The sequence below is a fragment of the Piliocolobus tephrosceles genome, chromosome 6, assembly GCF_002776525.5.
Source record: "Piliocolobus tephrosceles isolate RC106 chromosome 6, ASM277652v3, whole genome shotgun sequence".
Taxonomy (NCBI): domain Eukaryota; kingdom Metazoa; phylum Chordata; class Mammalia; order Primates; family Cercopithecidae; genus Piliocolobus; species Piliocolobus tephrosceles.
In genome coordinates this window covers 3739757-3757955 of record NC_045439.1, presented here as the reverse complement: position 1 = coordinate 3757955, position 18199 = coordinate 3739757, and the positions used below count along the sequence as shown (strand labels likewise).

General features: G+C 45.8%; 1 protein-coding gene and 1 non-coding gene across 8 annotated transcripts in view; one reads left to right on the top strand and one right to left on the bottom strand.

Annotated features, from left to right (window-relative positions):
- Positions 1 to 18199, top strand: part of TRAF3 (TNF receptor associated factor 3) — a 131086-nt gene continuing 112887 nt past the window's right edge. For 6 of the 7 annotated variants that reach the window (XM_026455224.1, XM_026455236.1, XM_026455234.1 and 3 more), the window contains exon 1: positions 1 to 70. The gene's annotated coding sequence lies outside the window, so the exon portion shown is untranslated. The remainder of the gene's footprint in view (positions 71 to 18199) is intronic. The other variant, XM_026455235.1, reaches the window with a different exon arrangement.
- On the bottom strand, positions 11240 to 11340 carry LOC111538390. Its single transcript, XR_002730316.1, has one exon. It is a non-coding gene; the product is annotated as a small nucleolar RNA U13 (small nucleolar RNA).

Here is an 18199-nt window from a genome sequence, read left to right as displayed (position 1 = left end):
GGACGCTGCGGACCGCGGCGGAGGACGTGCCCGGCGCCCCTGAGCCGGCCAAGCGGCGGCAGACCGCGAGGTAAGGGGCCGCGGCGGGCGGGCGGGCCTCCGGCGCGCGGCCGGGCGCCTCCATCCCAGTCGCCTCCATCCCGCGCCCTCGGCGGCGGGGCCCGGGGGCCTCAGGGCTGCCCGGCGCGGGCCCGGCGCGGCGCAGGCCCGGCCCGTCCCGGCGGCGAGTGCGGGGCGCGGCTTTAGCCTGGCCCCGCGCCCCAGCCCGGCTGCCTCCCGCCCCCGGACGCCTCAACTTCGGCAAACTTTGTCCCGGAGGCCGGGCTCGGGGCCCGAGGGGGCCGGGGCGCCCGCAGCTTTTCAGGAAACGGGGCGCGCAGGCCTCGCCACGGCCGTGACCCCCGCGGGCGTTGAGGACCCGGCACCCCGCGGGGCCGCGGGTTTCACGCGGAGGGACGGCGGCTCAGGAGCTGCGTGGCCGAACGCGCTGCCCGGGCCGGCCGGGGGGGCCCGGGCGTTATTGGAAAGTTGGTCCTGAGTCATGCCGCCGCAGAGGCGCCTCCGACCGCTTGGGGGGCGGCGCGGGGGGTCCGGGTTGGGCTCAGGGCGCGAATCCCCCTCCCGCGGCCGCCGAGGGCCGGCGACTCCCGGGGCACCGGGCGGCTCCGGGCCGCGGGCTCTGCGTCTTCCCCGCGGGCGCCAGGCGGCTCTCGGCGGGCTGGCAGGTTCCACGCCGCCATCCAGCCCCGTGTGGGGACTTCGGTCTAGTATTTGAACCCGAGGAGAGAATTCTATGTGGAAAATTCTCTCCCTTCGATTTGAAACAGTAACAAACTGGAAACGGATGAGGTGTTGTGGACGTGCTTGGAAATCCAAGAAGCCTTCAGATTACGAGCCGTTGACGGGACCAGTTGTATTTCACATTTTTCGAATTAAGCTCAGAATCAGTTTTCAGAATGAGATGTGATGCGTGATGCGTGGTGTGTGTGTGCCTGTGTGTGTATGGATATAATTCATTCATTTTTGTGGCGTCAGAAAGGTTATGTCGAGCGTTGAAGCGGCTTAATTTACATTCACAGCATACAACTGAAGAGGAGCCATTATTTATTTATTTTTCTAGCATTTGCTGCGACTACACACTGCCGGAGCGTTTGGAAATGTTGTTTGCTGTTACCCTGTATGTGTCTATAAAATTCTTACTGTAGGGAATGGCCAAGTGGACCATCAGTTCGTCCTGAGATCTTCTCCTGTCTCTCACGTCTTTGAAAATGGCCTGTGAAAAGACTGCATCATATGTAGGATGTCTGGCAAAATAGTGTACAGCGTTCTTTTCTCAAATGAGAGGAAATGTGTACCTTTTCACCGCGTTGTGACAATGTAAATGTTAAGAATTAGTCTAAAGATGAAAATTCTTTGGCCAAAGCAAGATAAGCCTTATCGGTATGAAAACTGGAAAATATCACATGGGACTGGAAATCCTGTGAGTGGGTGCTCATGACGGAAACCCTGACAGACCTTGGATTCCAGCATCGCTAGTGAAAATCAGACCTTATCATGGATAAGGGTTAAGATGTAAGGTGTCTCACCCAGACGCCATCTGTTCCAGCTGTCAATGCAGAAGCCAGGAAAGGAGAGAGATGGCCAGGGAGAATTTCAGCTTTTTTTTTTTTTTTTTTTTTTGAGACATTCTTGTGAATTTCTCTGCGAGGGGAAAGAAGACCAATTATTTTCCTTGGATGCTATCCCTTCTTTTGGAATTAATAAGATGGCTTCACTCAGTGAGAGGCTGTAAAGAGATTTCACTGGAAACAGGCAGTAACAGTCTCCAGTTGTTTCTGTTAATACCATCAAAATATCCCTACTTTTGTTTGTGCGTTGAAGAAAGTCCTTCATTAACTGAGACGTCTGAGCCTGCGTTGCGAATTCTGATTCTCTAAATACTCCTGCAAGAATCCCTTTAATTTTTCACTGTGCAACTCAAGAAGGACCTTTCTAGGGTATTATCAGGGTATGCATGCTAATGATACTGTCAGGTTAGATGAGAATGATTGATCACTCCCTTAAAATCCTTTTTTGTGATGTTAAAGCTGTACTTTAAGAAAGATAAAACTGCTACTGTGGCGTTGCAAGTCTGAGCTAGCTCAGGCAAACAAAGGAAATTGCGTTAAATTTGCCCAACTCTGTTTTCTCTTCATATAGCAAGACTCTCCAAACAGCAAGTGATCTAACCTATCAAGTATTATGCAATAGCTGAATTTCCTTGCAGTGGTCAGTTTAAAGAACTGTTAACTTAGCAGAGGCGACGTTTCGTGGCCAAGGCCCTCAGGGTCCATTCCATGGAATCAGGGACCCCTTGCTGCTGCTTTGTGAGTGTTCGTGGAGGAAGAAAAATTACTTGGTGTTCTTTTTTGTGTGGAGGAGTCATAATAACTGACCTCAGATACAGAGAAAGTGGGAAGAGTGAGAAAGAGGGAGGTGAGGCCAGAGGATTTGGAAGGCTACCAGAGAGAGGCAGCCGAGACCTGAGTGTGGAGATGATGCTTAGACTTGCTTTGAGCAGGAGGGATGAAGCCAGAATGAGGGAGGCCTAGACACCCGAGAGAGGTACCGGGGATAGGTGCCATGCGGTCTGCACCAGTGCAGCAGGCTTTGGGTCCCAAAGATGCGAATGGAAATAGAAGAAAATGCAGTTTTAAACAGAATAGAAAAAAAAAAAAAAAACTAAGAAAATGTTATGTGTGCTTGTGTAAAATTTATTATTCATAATTAAAATATGAAATGCCTTTCTCATTTGAGAAAGCCTTTATTGACTAAGTTCTGCACAACACTATTCCAGGAAAGGGGATGGGAGACGGACCACCCTAGGGAGAAGAAGCGGAGTTTTTTACTTAAGCATAATACCTTTCTTGTTTGTTTGTTTTGGTGAAGCTTATTGCCGGCCTGTGCAGATGACTTGGAGTAGGCTGGCAGGTAGTGGGATGTCATAAATGCTGATGCCTGTTGGTTTCTATCAACTTTAGGAATCAGGTGGGAATTGATGCTGCATTCTGTATTCCTTGAGACAAGTGGATCATTAATTGGGACTTGGGAGTCTTTTTCTCATTGAATTAACGTTCAGTTAATGTGCCCTGAGTTCTCATAATGTTCTGGTTACCGTGCTGGGAAGAGTGAGACGCAGCACCCGTCTGCTGGGGTGTGATCTGCAGGGATATAGGCCATCTTGGCCCCTGTGCACGGTGAGGGGAAATGCCAGAAACCAACAGATACTTGACTGAGACAGACTAGGACAGGAGCTTATGGCAGGAAGCGTAAGGAAAAAGCCAGCATCCTGCCCTCAGGTGCTAACCATTTGGCAGAGAATACTTTCTCCCACCAGGAAGAAACCAGCAAGTCAAAATGTAGGATGAGATGAATTAGTGGATTGTGTAGAATTCTAGAAGTGTGGTGGGAATCCACCATAAGGGAAAGAGAAAGCTCTTGGTTGGCTGAGGTAGTTGGGTAAGTCTCTGGGAAGCGGTGTTGAGTTAAGGCCCAGTGTCAGGAAAACTCTGGTATAGTGGGGCCATCTGGGCCCCCTTACAGGGCCCCTTCCCACTTTGTTTTGGTAAGATGGGATCTGACAGCTTGCCGTCCTTCACTCCTTGCCAGTAGATGCAGTGCTGGTCATGCTGCTGCTCATTGGGTTTCCAGTTGGGAAGTTGCATGTGCTGGCCTTTGGCTCTTGTGACTGGGAGCTCATGTGGTCCAGGCATACTGTACTGTGAAGGGCATGGTCTGCGGAGGGGAATGGAGCAGCGGGCCCTAACCTGGGTGACACCACTTTGCTGTCCCTACCATTTTTCATTGCATGTAGAAAGTCTCAAAAGTGGCAGGGGAGGGGTGTAAATGTTAAAAAGCCCCTTCCTAGCCTGACATGCTCACCTGTGGTCCCAGCTACCCCAGAGAATGAAGTGGGAGGATCACTCTTATCTGGGTAACACAGTGAGACTCCTGGCTCTTAAAATAAATTAATTTTTATTTATTTATTTATTTTATTTTATTTGAAACGGTCTCACTCTGTTGCCCAGGCTGGAGTACAGTGGCCCGATCTTGGCTCACTGCAACCTCCACCTCCTGGGTTCAAATGAGTCTCCTACCTCAGCCTCCCTAGTAGCTGGGATTACAGGCGCCCACCACCATGCCTGGCAATTTTTTTTTTTTTTTTTTTTTTGAGACAGAGTCTCACTCTGTCACCCAGACTGAAGTGCAGTTGGCGTGATCTCAGCTCACTGCAACCTCCACCTCCGGGATTCAGGCGATTCTCCTGCCTCAGCCTGCTGAGTAGCTGGGGACCACAGGTGCGTGCCACCATAACTAGCTAATTTTTGTATTTTTAGTAGAGATGGGGTTTCACCATCTTGGCCAGGCTGGTCTCAAACTCCAGACGTCAAGTGATCCACCTGCCTTGGCCTCCCAAAGTGCTGGGATTACAGGCGTGAGCCCCTGTGCCCAGCCTTCCCAGGTAATTTTTGTATTTTTTAGTAGAGACAGGGTTTTGCCATGTTCGCCAGACTAGTCTTGAACTCCTGACCTCAGGTGATCCACCCACCTCAGCCTCTCAAAGTGCTGGGACTATAGGCGTGGGCCACCACACTTGGCCTGTTCATTTTTTTGAGATGGAGTCTTCTTCTGTTGCCCAGGCTGGAGTGCAGTGGTGCAGTCTTGGCTCACTGCAGCCTCTCCCTCCTGGGCTCAAGTGATTTTCCTGCCTTAACCTCCTGAGTGGCTGGGGCTACAGGTGCCTGCCCCCATGCCCAGCTAATTTTGTATTTTTAGTAGAGAGTGGGTTTCACCATGTTGGCCAGTCTGGTCTCGAACTCCTGACCTCAAGTGATCCACCCATCTCAGCCTTGCAAAGTGCTGGGATCTAGGCGTGAGCCATTACACCCTGCCCTGGCTCTAATATTTAAAAAAAAGTCCTGGCCGGGCGCGGTGGCTCAAGCCTGTAATCCCAGCACTTTGGGAGGCCGAGACGGGCGGATCACGAGGTCAGGAGATCGAGACCATCCTGGCGAACACGGTGAAACCCCGTCTCTACTAAAAAAAAATACAAAAAACTAGCCGGGCGAGGTGGCGGGCGCCTGTAGTCCCAGCTACTCGGGAGGCTGAGGCAGGAGAATGGCGTAAACCCGGGAGGCGGAGCTTGCAGTGAGCTGAGATCCGGCCACTGCACTCCAGCCCGGGCAAGAGAGCGAGACTCTGTCTAAAAAAAAAATAAAAAAAGTCCTTCCCCCAACCTACTCCGCTGTCATCCATGCTTAAATCACCTCAGTCTCCTTAATTCTCAAGAACTGAAAAATTGGTGCCCTACATTTCATTTCACAATTTACTTTTTTTTCTAAGATTGTTCCATGCTGATTTCGAGAATTAAAAACAAAAATTAAATGGAGGCTATTTGGTAGTGACTTCTCGTGGGGCAGTTCTATCAAGAAAGATGTGAGGATCTGCTTCTTTAATTTTCTGATTTCCTTTCCATTTGAAACACTTATTCTATGGCAGAACCCAAAAGCGTATTTATTGGAAACTTGATTTCTTTAAGTGGAGAGAAAAGCTAAATTGATTAACCAAGTAGGGTAATACAAATCTGTAAGGCAACAGTAGCATCAAAGTGGTGAAATGTGAATCTCCAGGAGTCATGAAAATTGTAATGAAGGTTTTCCGAGATTAATTTTGTGTCCTGGAAGGTTACTGCCAATTAGGAGGCCTGCATCCACAAGGTAATGAGGTGCTTGTTAGGCCTTCCCTCCTTCCCCCAAGGGCCAGGCAAATGGTAAGCTCTTGGTCAGTGTTTGTGTCCAGATTCTGCAAGCCGGGAAGACAGGAGGGATGTGACAGATTCCCACGGTGGTTCCACGTGTTTGGAATGTGTGTCGGCAGCTGGGTGTGCCTTGTAGCGGCCTCCCTTAACTGTGTGTTCCTGGAGGTCAGGCTTCCATCCTCCTGTTCTGATAATATTTAGCTCCAGGATTAGTTGCATTGGGGGTTTGTTTGGTGGAAAGTTTCATTTCACCATGTAATTTTCTTGGATGCTTTTAATGACTTAAAAGCTGGAAGAACAGGAAAACTAGTTCGCTTGAGCTCTTTCATGTCCAGTAATACTCAGAAATTATAACTTTATGCTGCAAATTAAACCTGCTGCTTGAAACATTATTATAGGGTAAATTAACAGTTTAGGTTTCAGAGGCTTTTCTGTGTGACTTTCCCCTTAGCGGGAGGGGGTTTGGTAAGCCCATTAAGTTTTATCTTAAAATTTAATGTAAATTGTACATTGTCCTCCGTAATATGGTTGATTGTTTTAATATAAACTTACCTTGTTCCCTAAATCTTTTAAAACTCTTGATTCTCCAAAAGATGTATTGTGTTTCTGGAATCCCACTGTGGATTCCTGGAGCTGTCCACCTCACAGCTGGAGAAGCGTGGCATAGTGGAGGGTACCACCTTTGAGGATCTGAATTCCAGTCTGCCCTCTGTATTTAGTGGCAGAATGACCTTGGGCAGGCTACTTGGCCCCGCTGAATTGATTTCCCTGTCTATACAATGGGGCTGCTAGCACCAGGGACATCACTTGCTTTTTATGAGTTAGGTGGATGGGAAAGCATTGTGGAGATGTTAATTGTCATAGTATTAGAGGATTGAGGTGTAATAGAGTAAGAATGTTAAGATCTTAGAATGTAAATATCAGATCTTGTTAGTTAGGGACCACAGAAGTTTTCTAGTTGAGGTCTCTTATTTTATGTGGGAGGCAGCTGAGGCTCTGAGTGTTTGGGTCAGCAACTCTCACAAGGCAAATAATGACAAAGCAAGGGCTATTCACTCAGGGTAGGTTTTTCCCTACCTAATTCCAACGAGGGTTGATTGAGAATTATTGAATCACCCACACTTTTTTTGAGAACTTTCTAAGTGCTAGGGGCTATGCTCGTTGCTAAAGCTAAAAAGTCAGATAGGATGCCGTCTGATCATGTGGTAGGTGCCACGACAGTGAAACAGAGGCTCTGGTGCATTGTGGAGGCGCTGTGCAGTTTCAGCCTGGGTTAGGAGGAGGCATTTCTCTAGGAGGTAACTCTTAGGGAAGCTAGCAGCAGGAGTGGGGAATTCTGGGCTAGCAGGGAGTCACCTGGCAGAGGGGGTTCTGCTGTGGCTGTCCTTCAGGGGAGCGAGTCTACAGGAAAAGGGACCCGGCCACTTCTGGGTGCTGCCTTTGTGACAGCCTAACTTCTGAAGTAGGAATTCTCCCCATTTTACAGATGAGGAAAAGGAAGAGCAACAGGCCTGTTGGACCTCAGAGTTCATGGTTTCACCACAGCTGAATTACAGTGCAGTTTTAGATTTTCTTCAGGTTCTATACTTCTTAGTTTTGCTTTCAGAGTAGACTTTAGTTTTGCTGCTAGAGTGCTTTTTTTTAAAATGATGTATTTTTCATACAGCCTTTCCTTTTCATCCAACATCTGTTTTGCCTATATGGCTGATTATTCTAGGCCGCACTCCATTCCATCTCTGCCATGAGTTCCTTTCTTACAGCAGCCCCCTCCTATTTACTCTCCTTTGACACATTTGGTTGGGAGGTTCTTTTGGCAGTGGCTCAGATGCTTCTTGCAGCTTGCTGAGTAGCAGTCCCTAACCTGATTTGCTAATGTGTTTTCTTTCCCCTCTCTCTCTTAATTTACAGTTAAACTGGTAGTCTAGTAATAATGATAGCATTTAGTCATTATGTCTTTACAGGGTTTTACAAACATTAACTTGTTAGTGATGAACAAGTCCCCAAGTCCTGGTCACTCTGTAGAGAGCATAATGGTTACAGCCTAGCACCTATCCACCTCGAATTTAGTTGTAACTACAGATTGCCTGTGGAAATACGAGTTAAAGGCATGGAGGCCGTCGCCCCTGTTAGCAGGGAAGTGATGTTTGGCTATTTTGGAGAATACTTAAGGTGGCTCTTCTGGGAGAACCACTGTCAGGATTTTGAACTTGTAACCAGGAGGGGTCAGTGGTGGCTGAGCAGAGATGTAGGGGCTTGTTTCATGGCCATCTGTACCTGCTCCAGGAAGGACTGTGAATAAGAGAATGCAGCCGGACACTGAGGCCACTAGTCAGGCCCTTGGGATGACAGAGGGTAGATTTCTTTGTTTTTAGACATAAGTGGCCCTTGTAGGGTGGAGGCAGTGGCCTGAGAGCCTTCCCTGCCTTCTCCAGATTGAGGGATGTTTCCATGCAGCTGGGATAGGTCTCTAGGGTTGAGATGACAAGCTTCTCAAGGGTTGGGTCACTTCGTTCTTTGTATTGCCACAGTCTGGCCTAAGATGGACGCAGTAAAAATGAGACCAGTTTATGTATGGAAGGAATCAGCCCTGCTTTGAATTCTGGTCTGTCCTTCCGCTAACTGTGCTGTTAAATTCCTCTTCCTTTCTAAGCCTCAGTTTTCTCATCTATGCAAAGGTAACTATGGAGTTCACAGTCACACAGAAAAGCCTCTGAAACCTAAACACTCCATTTGGAGATGGATGGTGGTGATGGTCACACAACATTATGAATGTATTTAATACCACTGGACTATACACTTAAAATGATTACGATGGTAAATTTTGTTATGTGTATTTTACCATAATAAAAAAAGTCATTGAGACTTAAAAGTGAGCCTGGGCTTGGTGCGGAGGTTCGTGCCTGTAATCCCAGCACATTCGGAGGCCAAGGTAGGTGGATCACCTGAGGTCATGAGTTCGAGACCAGCCTGACCAACATAGTGAAACCCCATCTCACCTAAAAATATAAAATTAGTCGGGTGTGGTGGTGCATGCCTGTAATTCCAGCTACTTGGGATGCTGAGGCAGGAGAATTGCTTAAACCCGGGAGGCAGAGGTTGCAGTGAGCCCAGGATTGTGCCATTGCACTCCAGCCTGGGCAACAAGAGTAAAGCTGCGTCTAAAAAAAAACGCTGTGCCAGGTGCAGTGGCTCATACCTGCAGTCCCAGCACTTTGAGAGGATGAGGCAGGGGGATCGCTTGAATCCAGGAGTTCTAAACCAACCTGGGCAACATAAGACCTTGTCTCTACAAAAAATTTAAAAATTAGCGAGTCATGGTGGCATGCTCCTGTAGTCCCATCTAACTACTCAGGAGGCTGATGCGGGAGGATTGCTTGAGCCCATGAAGTCAAGGCTGCAGTGAGGTGTTATTGTGTCACTGCACTTTAGCCTGGGTGACTCAGTGAGATCCTGTCTCAAAACAAGAACAAGAAAAATCTGAGCATGTGAGAGAATATAAGAACCTAGTATTTCAGAAGTGATCATTTCTCTTCCCCTTTCCTTTCCTGAGTGATTTCATAAGGGGAATGACTTATTAGCAAGGTGGATGACAGGCTGTCTTGTAAGTATGGCCTGTCCCTGGAAGAAGTACCGGTGGGAGTAGAAGGACATTATTGGACTGCAAATAAATTATTTATAAAAAGGGTAAAATGTCTAGAAAGTGAAATCACAGTATATTTGCACAAAAGGAACATCTATAGATATCTCCCCTTTTTAAAAGCAGTTTTAGCATACAAATTTTTGTGTATTTAAATTCATATTTTAGCACTTTATTTTTTTCTGTTATTTAGCAATAATAGTATTCTTCAATTTGAGCTGGGTGTGGTGGCTCATGCCTGTAATCCCAACACTTTGGGTGGCTGAGGGGGCAAATCACTTGAGGTGAGGAGTTTGAGACCAGCCTGGCCAACATGGTAAAACCCCATCTCTACTAAACCAAAAAAAGGAAATTAGCTGGATGTGGTGGCACGTGCCTGTAGTCCCAGCAACTGAGGCAGGAGAATCGCTTGAATTCGGGAGGTGGAGGTTGCAGTGAGCTGAGATGGCGCTACTGCACTCCAGCCTGGGTGACAGTGAGACTGTCTCAAACAACAACAACAACACTTCGATTTATTTAGGTCTCTGTTCACATTTCACCTCTTCAAAGGGGTCTTCCCTGAACACCCTAATTAAAAGCCGATGCTGTTGCTCTGGTCACTTGCTTTGCTTTTTTTTTTTTTTCCCCCCCATAGCAGAAAATGTTTGTCCTTTCCTTTTTCTTTTTGAGATGGAGTCTCGTTCTGTTACCCAGGCTGGAGTGCAGTGGTGTGATCTTGGCTCACTGCAACCTCTGCATCCCAGGTTCAAGCGATTCTCCTGCTTCATCCTCTCGAGTAGCTGGGGTTACAGGTACGTGCCACCACACCTGGCTAATTTTTGTATTTTTTTAGTAGAGGCTGGGGCTGGGCATGGTGGCTCATGCCTGTAATCCCAGCACTTTGGGAGGCTGAGGTAGGTGCATCACGAGGTCAAGAGATCGAGACCATCCTGGCCAACATGGTGAAACCCCGTCTCTACTAAAAATACAAAAATTAGCTGGTCATGGTGGCACATTCCTGTAGTCCCAGCTACTTGGGAGGCTGAGGCAGGAGAATCACTTGAACCTGGGACACAAAAGTTGCAGTGAGCCGAGATCACGCCGCTGCACTCCAGCCTGAGCAACAGAGCAAGACTCTGTCTCAAAAGAAAAAAAAAAAGAGGTTGGGCACGGTGACTTGAGCCTGTATGTAGTCTCACCTACTCCAGAGGCTGAGGCAGGAGGATTGCTTGAGCCCAGGAATTCGAGGCTGCAGTGAGCTATGATCGCACCACTGCACTCCAGCCTGGAGGACAGATGGAGAACCCGTCTCTTAAAGAAGAAAAAACAACTTTTCATCCCCCTTTACCCATTAAGTAATCACTCCCATTCTCCAATCCTCCCGTCCCTTGATAATCTCTAATCTGCTTTTGGTTTCTGTGGATTTGCCTATTTCAGATATAGCATCTAGGAATCATATAACTTGTTTTTTGTGTCTGGCTACTTTCACTTAGCATGATGTTTTTGAGGTACATCCAAGTTGTAGCATGTGTCAGTATCTTGTTCCTTTTTATTGCTGAATCATAATCCATTGTATGTACATATATGCCACAATGTGTCTATTCATTTGTTCATGGGCATTTGGATTATTTTAATTGACTATTAAGAGTAATACTGCTGTAAACATTTGTGTACAAGTTTCTGTGTAGGTATGTTTTTATTTCACTTGGGTATATACCTAGGAGTGGAATTGCTGGTCATATGGTAATACTGTGTTTAACTTATTCCCACCAGTAGTGTTCCAATTTCAGGACATCTTTGCTAAATTTATTTTGTTTTCTTTTTTATGTCGCATGGGTAATGTGCCGATGTCATAACAAGGTTTAAGAGTGGCATCTCTCACACCTGCATTTGAATACCCAATCACACTTATGAACTACAAAAGGATGTACATATATGTGTGTGTGTGTGTTGTATGTGTATATGTATGTATATATTTTTGATTAAAGCTATTCTAGTTAGTGTAAAGTGGTATCTCATTGTGGTTTGGGTTTGTATTTTCTTGATGGGCAAAAATATTGAATGTCTTTTCATGTGACTCTTGGCCATTTGTACATTTTTTGGGGAGGACAATGTCTGTCGAGTTCTTTATATATTCTGAATGTTAAACTTTTTTTTTTTTTTTTGAGGCCAAGTCTCCTTCTGTTGCCCAGGCTGGAGTGCAGTGGCATGATCTTGGCTCACTGCAACCTCCGCCTCCTGGGTTCCAGCAATTCTCATGCCTCAGTCTCCTGAGTAACTAGGACTACAGGCACACACCACTAATTAGCCTGGCTAATTTTTGTATTTTTAGTAGAGATGGGGTTTTGCCATGTTGCCCAGACTGGTCTAGAACTCCTGACCTCAAGTGATCCACTCACCTCAGCCTCCCAAAGTGTTGGGATTATAGGCGTGAGCCTCTGCACTCAGCCTCTTCTGAGTTTTCTTGTTTTAGTTCTTACCTTTAGGTCTTTGATCCATTTCAGTTAATTTTTGTATATGGAATGAGATAGGAGTCCCAATTCATTCTTTTGTATGTTCTTATTTAGTTTTCTCAGCACCATTTATTGAAAACACTACTTTCCCTATTGAATGGTCTTGGCACCCTTATTAAAAATAAATTGGCCATAGATGTTTGCATTTATTTTGGACTCTCAGTTCTATTCTGTTGCTCTGTAAGTCTGTTACATCAGTAGCACACTTTATTAGTCTGTTCTCATGCTGCTAATAAAGACATACCCGAGACAGGGTAATTTATAAAGAAAAAGAGGTTTAATGAACTCATTGTTTCACATGGCTGGGGATGCCTCACAATCATGGTGGAAGGCAAAGGAGGAGCAAAGGTATGTATTACATGGCATCAGGCAAGAGAGTCTGTGCAGGGGAACTGTGCTTTATAAAACCATCATATCTTGTGAGACTTAGTATCACGAGAACAGCGTGGGAAAAACCTGCCCCCATACTTCAGTTACCTCCTCCTGGGTCCCTTCCCATAACACAGGGATTGTATGAGCTACAATTCAATATGAGATTTGGGTGGAGACACAGCCAAACCATATCACACACAGTTTTGATTACTGAAGCTTTGTAGTAAGTTTTGAAGTAGTAAGTTTGGGAAGCATGAGTCTCCCAACTTTTTCATTTTCTATATTGTTTTGACTGTTTGGGGCCAGTTGCAATTTTATATGAATTTGAATGTCACCTTTTTCATTTCTGCAAAAAAGGTCATTGGAATTTTAATAGGGAGGGGATTGATTCTGTAGATTGCTTTGGGGGGTTGCAATCTTAACAGTATTGTCTTCCAATCCATGAACGTGGGATGTCTTTCCTTTGTTTCTTTTTTTTTGAGAGGGAGTCTCCCTGTATTCCCCAGGCTAGAGTGCAGTGCTGCAGTCTCGGCTCACTACAAGCTCCGTCTCCCGGGTTCACGCCATTCTCCTGCCTCAACCTCCCGAGTTGCTGGCACTACAGGCACGTGCCACAGCACCTGGCTATTGTTTGTATTTTTAGTAGAGACGGGGTTTCACTGTGTTAGCCAGGATAGTCTCAATCTCCTGAGCTCGTGATCAGCTTGCGTCTGCCTCCCAAAGTGCTGGGATTATAGGCGTGAGCCACAGCACCCGGCTGAACTTGGGATGTCTTTTCATTCAATTATGTCTCTTTTAATTTCTTTAAGCAATAGTTTGTAGTGTTAATCATTCATCTCTTTGTATAAATTTATTTCTTGGTGCTTTATTCTTGTGGGTTCTGTTGTAAATGAAATTATTTTCTGAACTTTCTTTTTGTATTGCTCATTGCTGGTATATAGAAACAACTGATTTTTGTATGTTGGTCTTATGCCCTACAACCTTGTTGAATTTATTACCTCTAGTAGTTATTTTGTGGATTCTGTGGGATTTCTTTATACAGAATCATGTCACCTGCATATATAATTTACCTCTTCTTTCTAATTTGAATGCCTTTTATTTATTTTTCTTGCCTAATTACTCTGGCTAAGACATTTAGTACAATTTTGAATAGCAGTGATGAAAGTGAACATCCTCACACTGTTCCTAATCTCAGGGGAAGCTTTTCACCATTGATTATGAAGTTAGCTGTGTTTTCTTTCTTTTCTTTTTTTTTCTTTCTTTTTTTTTTTTTTTTGACACAGGGTCTTGCTCTGTCACCCAAGCTGGAGTGCAGTAGTGCAATCATGGCTCACTGCAATGTCTGCCTCCCAGGCTCAAGCGATCCTCTCACCTCACCCTCCTGAGTAGCTGGGACCAAAGGCACATGCCACAGTGCCTTGCTATTTTTTTTTTTTTTTTTGCATTTTTGGTGGAGATGGGTTTCGCCATGTTGTCCAGGCTAGTCTCAAACTCCTGAGCAATCAGCCCACCTTGGCCTCCCAGAGTGCTGGGATTACACGTTCGAGCCACTGTGCCTGGCGTTTTTTTTTCCCCAGACCGGGTCTCATTCTTTTACCCAGGCTGGAGTACAGTGATATTATCATAGCTGATTGCAGTCTTGAACTCCCAGGATCAAGCAATGCTCCTTCTTTAGCCTCCCTGGTAGCTGAGACTACTATAGGTGCAAGCCACCACACCTTGCTAGTTTTTTAATTTTTGTGGAGACAGGGTCTTGCTGTGTTGCCTATGTTGGTCTCAAATGCCTCACCTTGAGCGGTTCTCCTGCCTTAGCCTCCCAGGTAGCTGGGATTACGGGTGGGCACCAATATGCCCAGTTAATTGATTTTTTTTTTTTTTTAATTTTAGAGATGGGTCTTGCTATATTGCCCAGGCTGATCTCAAACTCCTGGCCTCAAGCAGTCCTCCTGCCTCAGACTCCCAAAATGCTGGGATTACAAGTGTGAACCACTGTGCCTGGCCACTGACTTTTTTTTTTTAATGGAAGGTTGTTGAGTTTTGTCAAATGCTTTTTGTGCATCTTCTGAGATGATCATATTTTTTTCACTGTTCTATTAATGTAGTATATTATATTGATTTTGTTTTGTATGTTGAATCACCCTTGCATTCCTGGGATAAATCTCACTTTGTCATGGTATGTAATCCTTTTAATGTATTGTTAGATTGAGTTTGCTACTATTCTGTTGAAGATTTTTGCGTCTATGTTCATTAGGAATATTAGTCTGTAGTTTTCTCGTCATTTTTGAGCAGAATCTTCCTTTGTCATCCAGGCTGGAGTGTAGTGGCGTGATCTTGCCTCACTGCAACCTCAGCCTCCCCAGTAGCTAGGATTATAGGCATGCACCATCATGCCCAGCTAATTTTTGTATTTTTAGTAGCGACAGGGTTTTGCCATGTTGGCCAGGCCAGTCTCGAACACCTGGTCTCATATGATCCACCTGCCTTGGCCTCCCCAAATGCTGGGACTTACAGGCATGAGCCACTGCACCCGGCCTGTAGTTTTTTTTCCTTGTGGTATTTTTGACTTTGGTATCTGGGAACCAATCTTTTTTTGAGACAAGGTCTTACTCTGTTGCCCAGGTTGGAGTGTAGTGGCATGATCTTGGCTCACTGCAGCCTTGGCCTCCTGCGCTCAAGTGGTCCTCCCACCCAGCTGCCTGAGTAGCTGGGACTACAGGCACATGCCACCATGCCCAGCAAGTTTTGTTCATTTTTTTGTACAGACGAGGTCTCACTTTGTTGCCTAGGCTGGTCTTCAACTCCAGGCCTCAAGCGATCCTCTTGCCTCAGCCTCCCAAAGTGCTGGGATTATAGGCGTGAGCCACTGCTCCCCGCCCAGTTGTATTTTGACTGTGCATCATGTTTCTTCAGAATTTTGAAACCTGCCCTCTCCTAAGTGTGAAAATTCTAGGAGGGTTTCCAAGCAGACAACCCTCACATCTCTGGCTGGGATGATAATGATCATACCATGTACTTTCCCTCTCCTCAACACAGACACATTCATGTTGTAGTGCCAGCTCTAAGCATAGGAGGTGCACTTAACGGCTTGCAGCTGGAGGAATATCATGGCTGACAGCACACCACCAGTGCAGCATCAGGGAAGGGAACTCTATTCCTGATGCCACAACAGGAAAGAGATGTGCTTCTTTCATTTCCTGAAAAAGCCACAGATTGTTCTGGATAATGGTTGCGGAATAAGAAACCACCCTAAACATCAGTGATTTAAAACAGTAATCTACCTTTGCATCTCATGGTTCTGTGGCCTGATCAAGCAGGGCTCAGATGGTGATTCTTCTGCTCCATGTGGCCTTGATGGAGGTAATTTATTGTTATTCATCTGTTGGCTGGTCCAGTTGTGAGGGTCCAAGATGGCCTTACACACATGCTTGGATGGTTGGAAGGCCAGACTCAGGGGATCCTTTCCCTCCTTGTGCTCTGAGGTCCTCTGCAGATGGCCTTTCTCCTAACGGAGGTGGTTGTGCTTCTTACATGACAACTCTGAGTGTTCTAGGAGAGGAAGTGGAAGCTGCCAGTCTGTCTCTCTCCCTCTTTCTTCTTTTTTTTTCTTTTGAGATAGAGTCTCACTCTGTTGCCCAGGCTGAGTACAGTGGTACCATCATAGCTCACTACAGCCTCAAACACCTGGGCAGAAGTGGTCCTCCCAGTCCAGTCTCCCAAGTAACTGGGACTAGAGGTACATGCCACCATGCATAGCTAATTTCTTAGTTTTTAATTTTTTGTAGAGACAAGGTCTTAACTATGTTGCCCAGGCTGGTCTTGAACTCTTGGGTTCAAACGATCCTCCCACCTTGGCCTCCCAAAGTGTTGGGATTACAGCAGTGAGCTACTGCACCCAGTCTGGAGCTGCCATTATCTTAAGCCTGGGCTTGGATATCAGTGTAGCATTATTCCTGCCATGTTCTGAAAAGACATAGAGCCCTCTTATATTTGAGGAGAGGGGACATGGACCCTAATTCTTAATGAAAGGAGGGTCAAAGAATTTGTGACTGTCTTTAATCCAGGATATGCGTGGTGGCTAGATTCCATAGTGCTCTCAGTAACGTATGTTAGATACCCATTTGAAAACTGTTGTGGAGTAAAATGGAAATGCCACGTGTTGTGTGTTACTCATTTTCAGTGAGAAAGTACATTATGTGTTCTAAATCAATAATTTTAAAAAAACTTTTGGAGTATACCTGTTCATAAAATAACTACTTCTGTAAAATGTGTGTCTTAGCAGCAGCCATCCTTGATCATGCATCTGTCAAGTTTTTCATGTACAACTTTGGGTCCGTACATTTTTTTTCTTCCTATTACTAGTTCATTTTAAAAATTAGTTGAAACCTTCCCTTTTATTTTAAAGAATATTGTGAGGTTTTTAATATTTCTCTGTGTTCTTAAAAAAAGCTTCATTGAGAAAATATTAGTAAGCCTTTATATCCTAACTTTCCTTTCCTTTACCCTACATCATTCTGGTAAATCCCCAGAGACTTAGTAGAATAAAGTTCTGGCTGTTTATGTATAAAAGTGTGGGATAATTTGACAGTGTGCAGAGGTGTGTATGGATGTGCTTTCACATAGAAACCCTGCCTTCCCAGCCTGTCTCAGCTGATTGTTGCAACACTGAGCCCAGCAAACATGATGAGGTCACAGAGAAGTGAGGGAGTGGATTTAAATAATGAAACAAGAAATCTGTGTCTTTGACTCCAGTGGAGCCCCAGTGTATTGGGATTAATGAGGAAACAGCTGTGTCTGCCTGTGTTCCATGAGTACCCCTTGCTTATACCTGTGTGGAGAGCCCCAACATCCCTGGCTGGGAAGCCACTTAATCCTGTGTTTCCCAAGCATAACCTCTCTTTGTTCCCAAGGAGTCTTTCCTGAACATCTGACCTTCTGTGCAACATAGGCATGAATGAGGAGAGTGAGCTACTGTGGTGTTTTATGTATATATATATATGTGAATATACACACACACACAGACACGTATGCACACGTACACGTACGCACACGTATATATATGTGTGTGTGTATATATGTGTGTGTGTGTAGGTTTTCATCCATTGTTTCTGACTCATAAGTCCTGTAGCCCTTGTTACAGTGTTTTGTTGTAATGTTGGTTGTCTTGCCTCCTTTCAGCTGCCCAAGGCAGGACTCTAATCTGATTGTGAGTCAGAAGACCCTTATTCCAGAGAGGGCCCTGCCCCATTCCCTGGAGGAAGGAATGCTGCACAGAGAGGCCAAGAAAAGTCTGAACAGACAGTCCTTGCTGGGTTTAGATCATGGTTTTTTGTCCAAAAACATCTCTACATGATTGTAAGTCATGCCTGTGTTATGAAGCCTCCATAAAAACTCAAGGACAGGCTGGGCGTGGTGGTTCACGCCTGTAATCCCAGCACTTTGGGAGACTGAAGTGGGTGGATCACCTGAGGTCAGGAGTTCGAGACCAGCCTGGTCAACATGGCGAAACCCCATCTCTAACAAAAATACAAAAATCAGCCAGGCGTTGTGTCGGGCGCCTGTAATCCCAGCTACTTGGGAGGCTAAGGCAGGAGAATTGCTTAAACCCAGGAGGTGGAGGTTGCAGTGAGCCGAGATTGCACCATTGCATTCCCGCCTGGGCGTCAGAGCGAGACTGTCTCAAAAACAAACAAACAAAAACTCAAGGACAGCGTTCAAGAGCTTCCACACAGTGGAACACGTGGAGGTTTCTGGAGGATGGCCCGAGGGAGGGCATGGAGGCTCCCGCCCAGCCTCATACCTTGCCTTTTGCGTCCCTTCATCTGTGTCTTTTGCAGTATCCTCTACGATATACCGGTCAGTATAAGTACATATTTCCCTGAGTCCTGTAAGCCACTCTGGCAG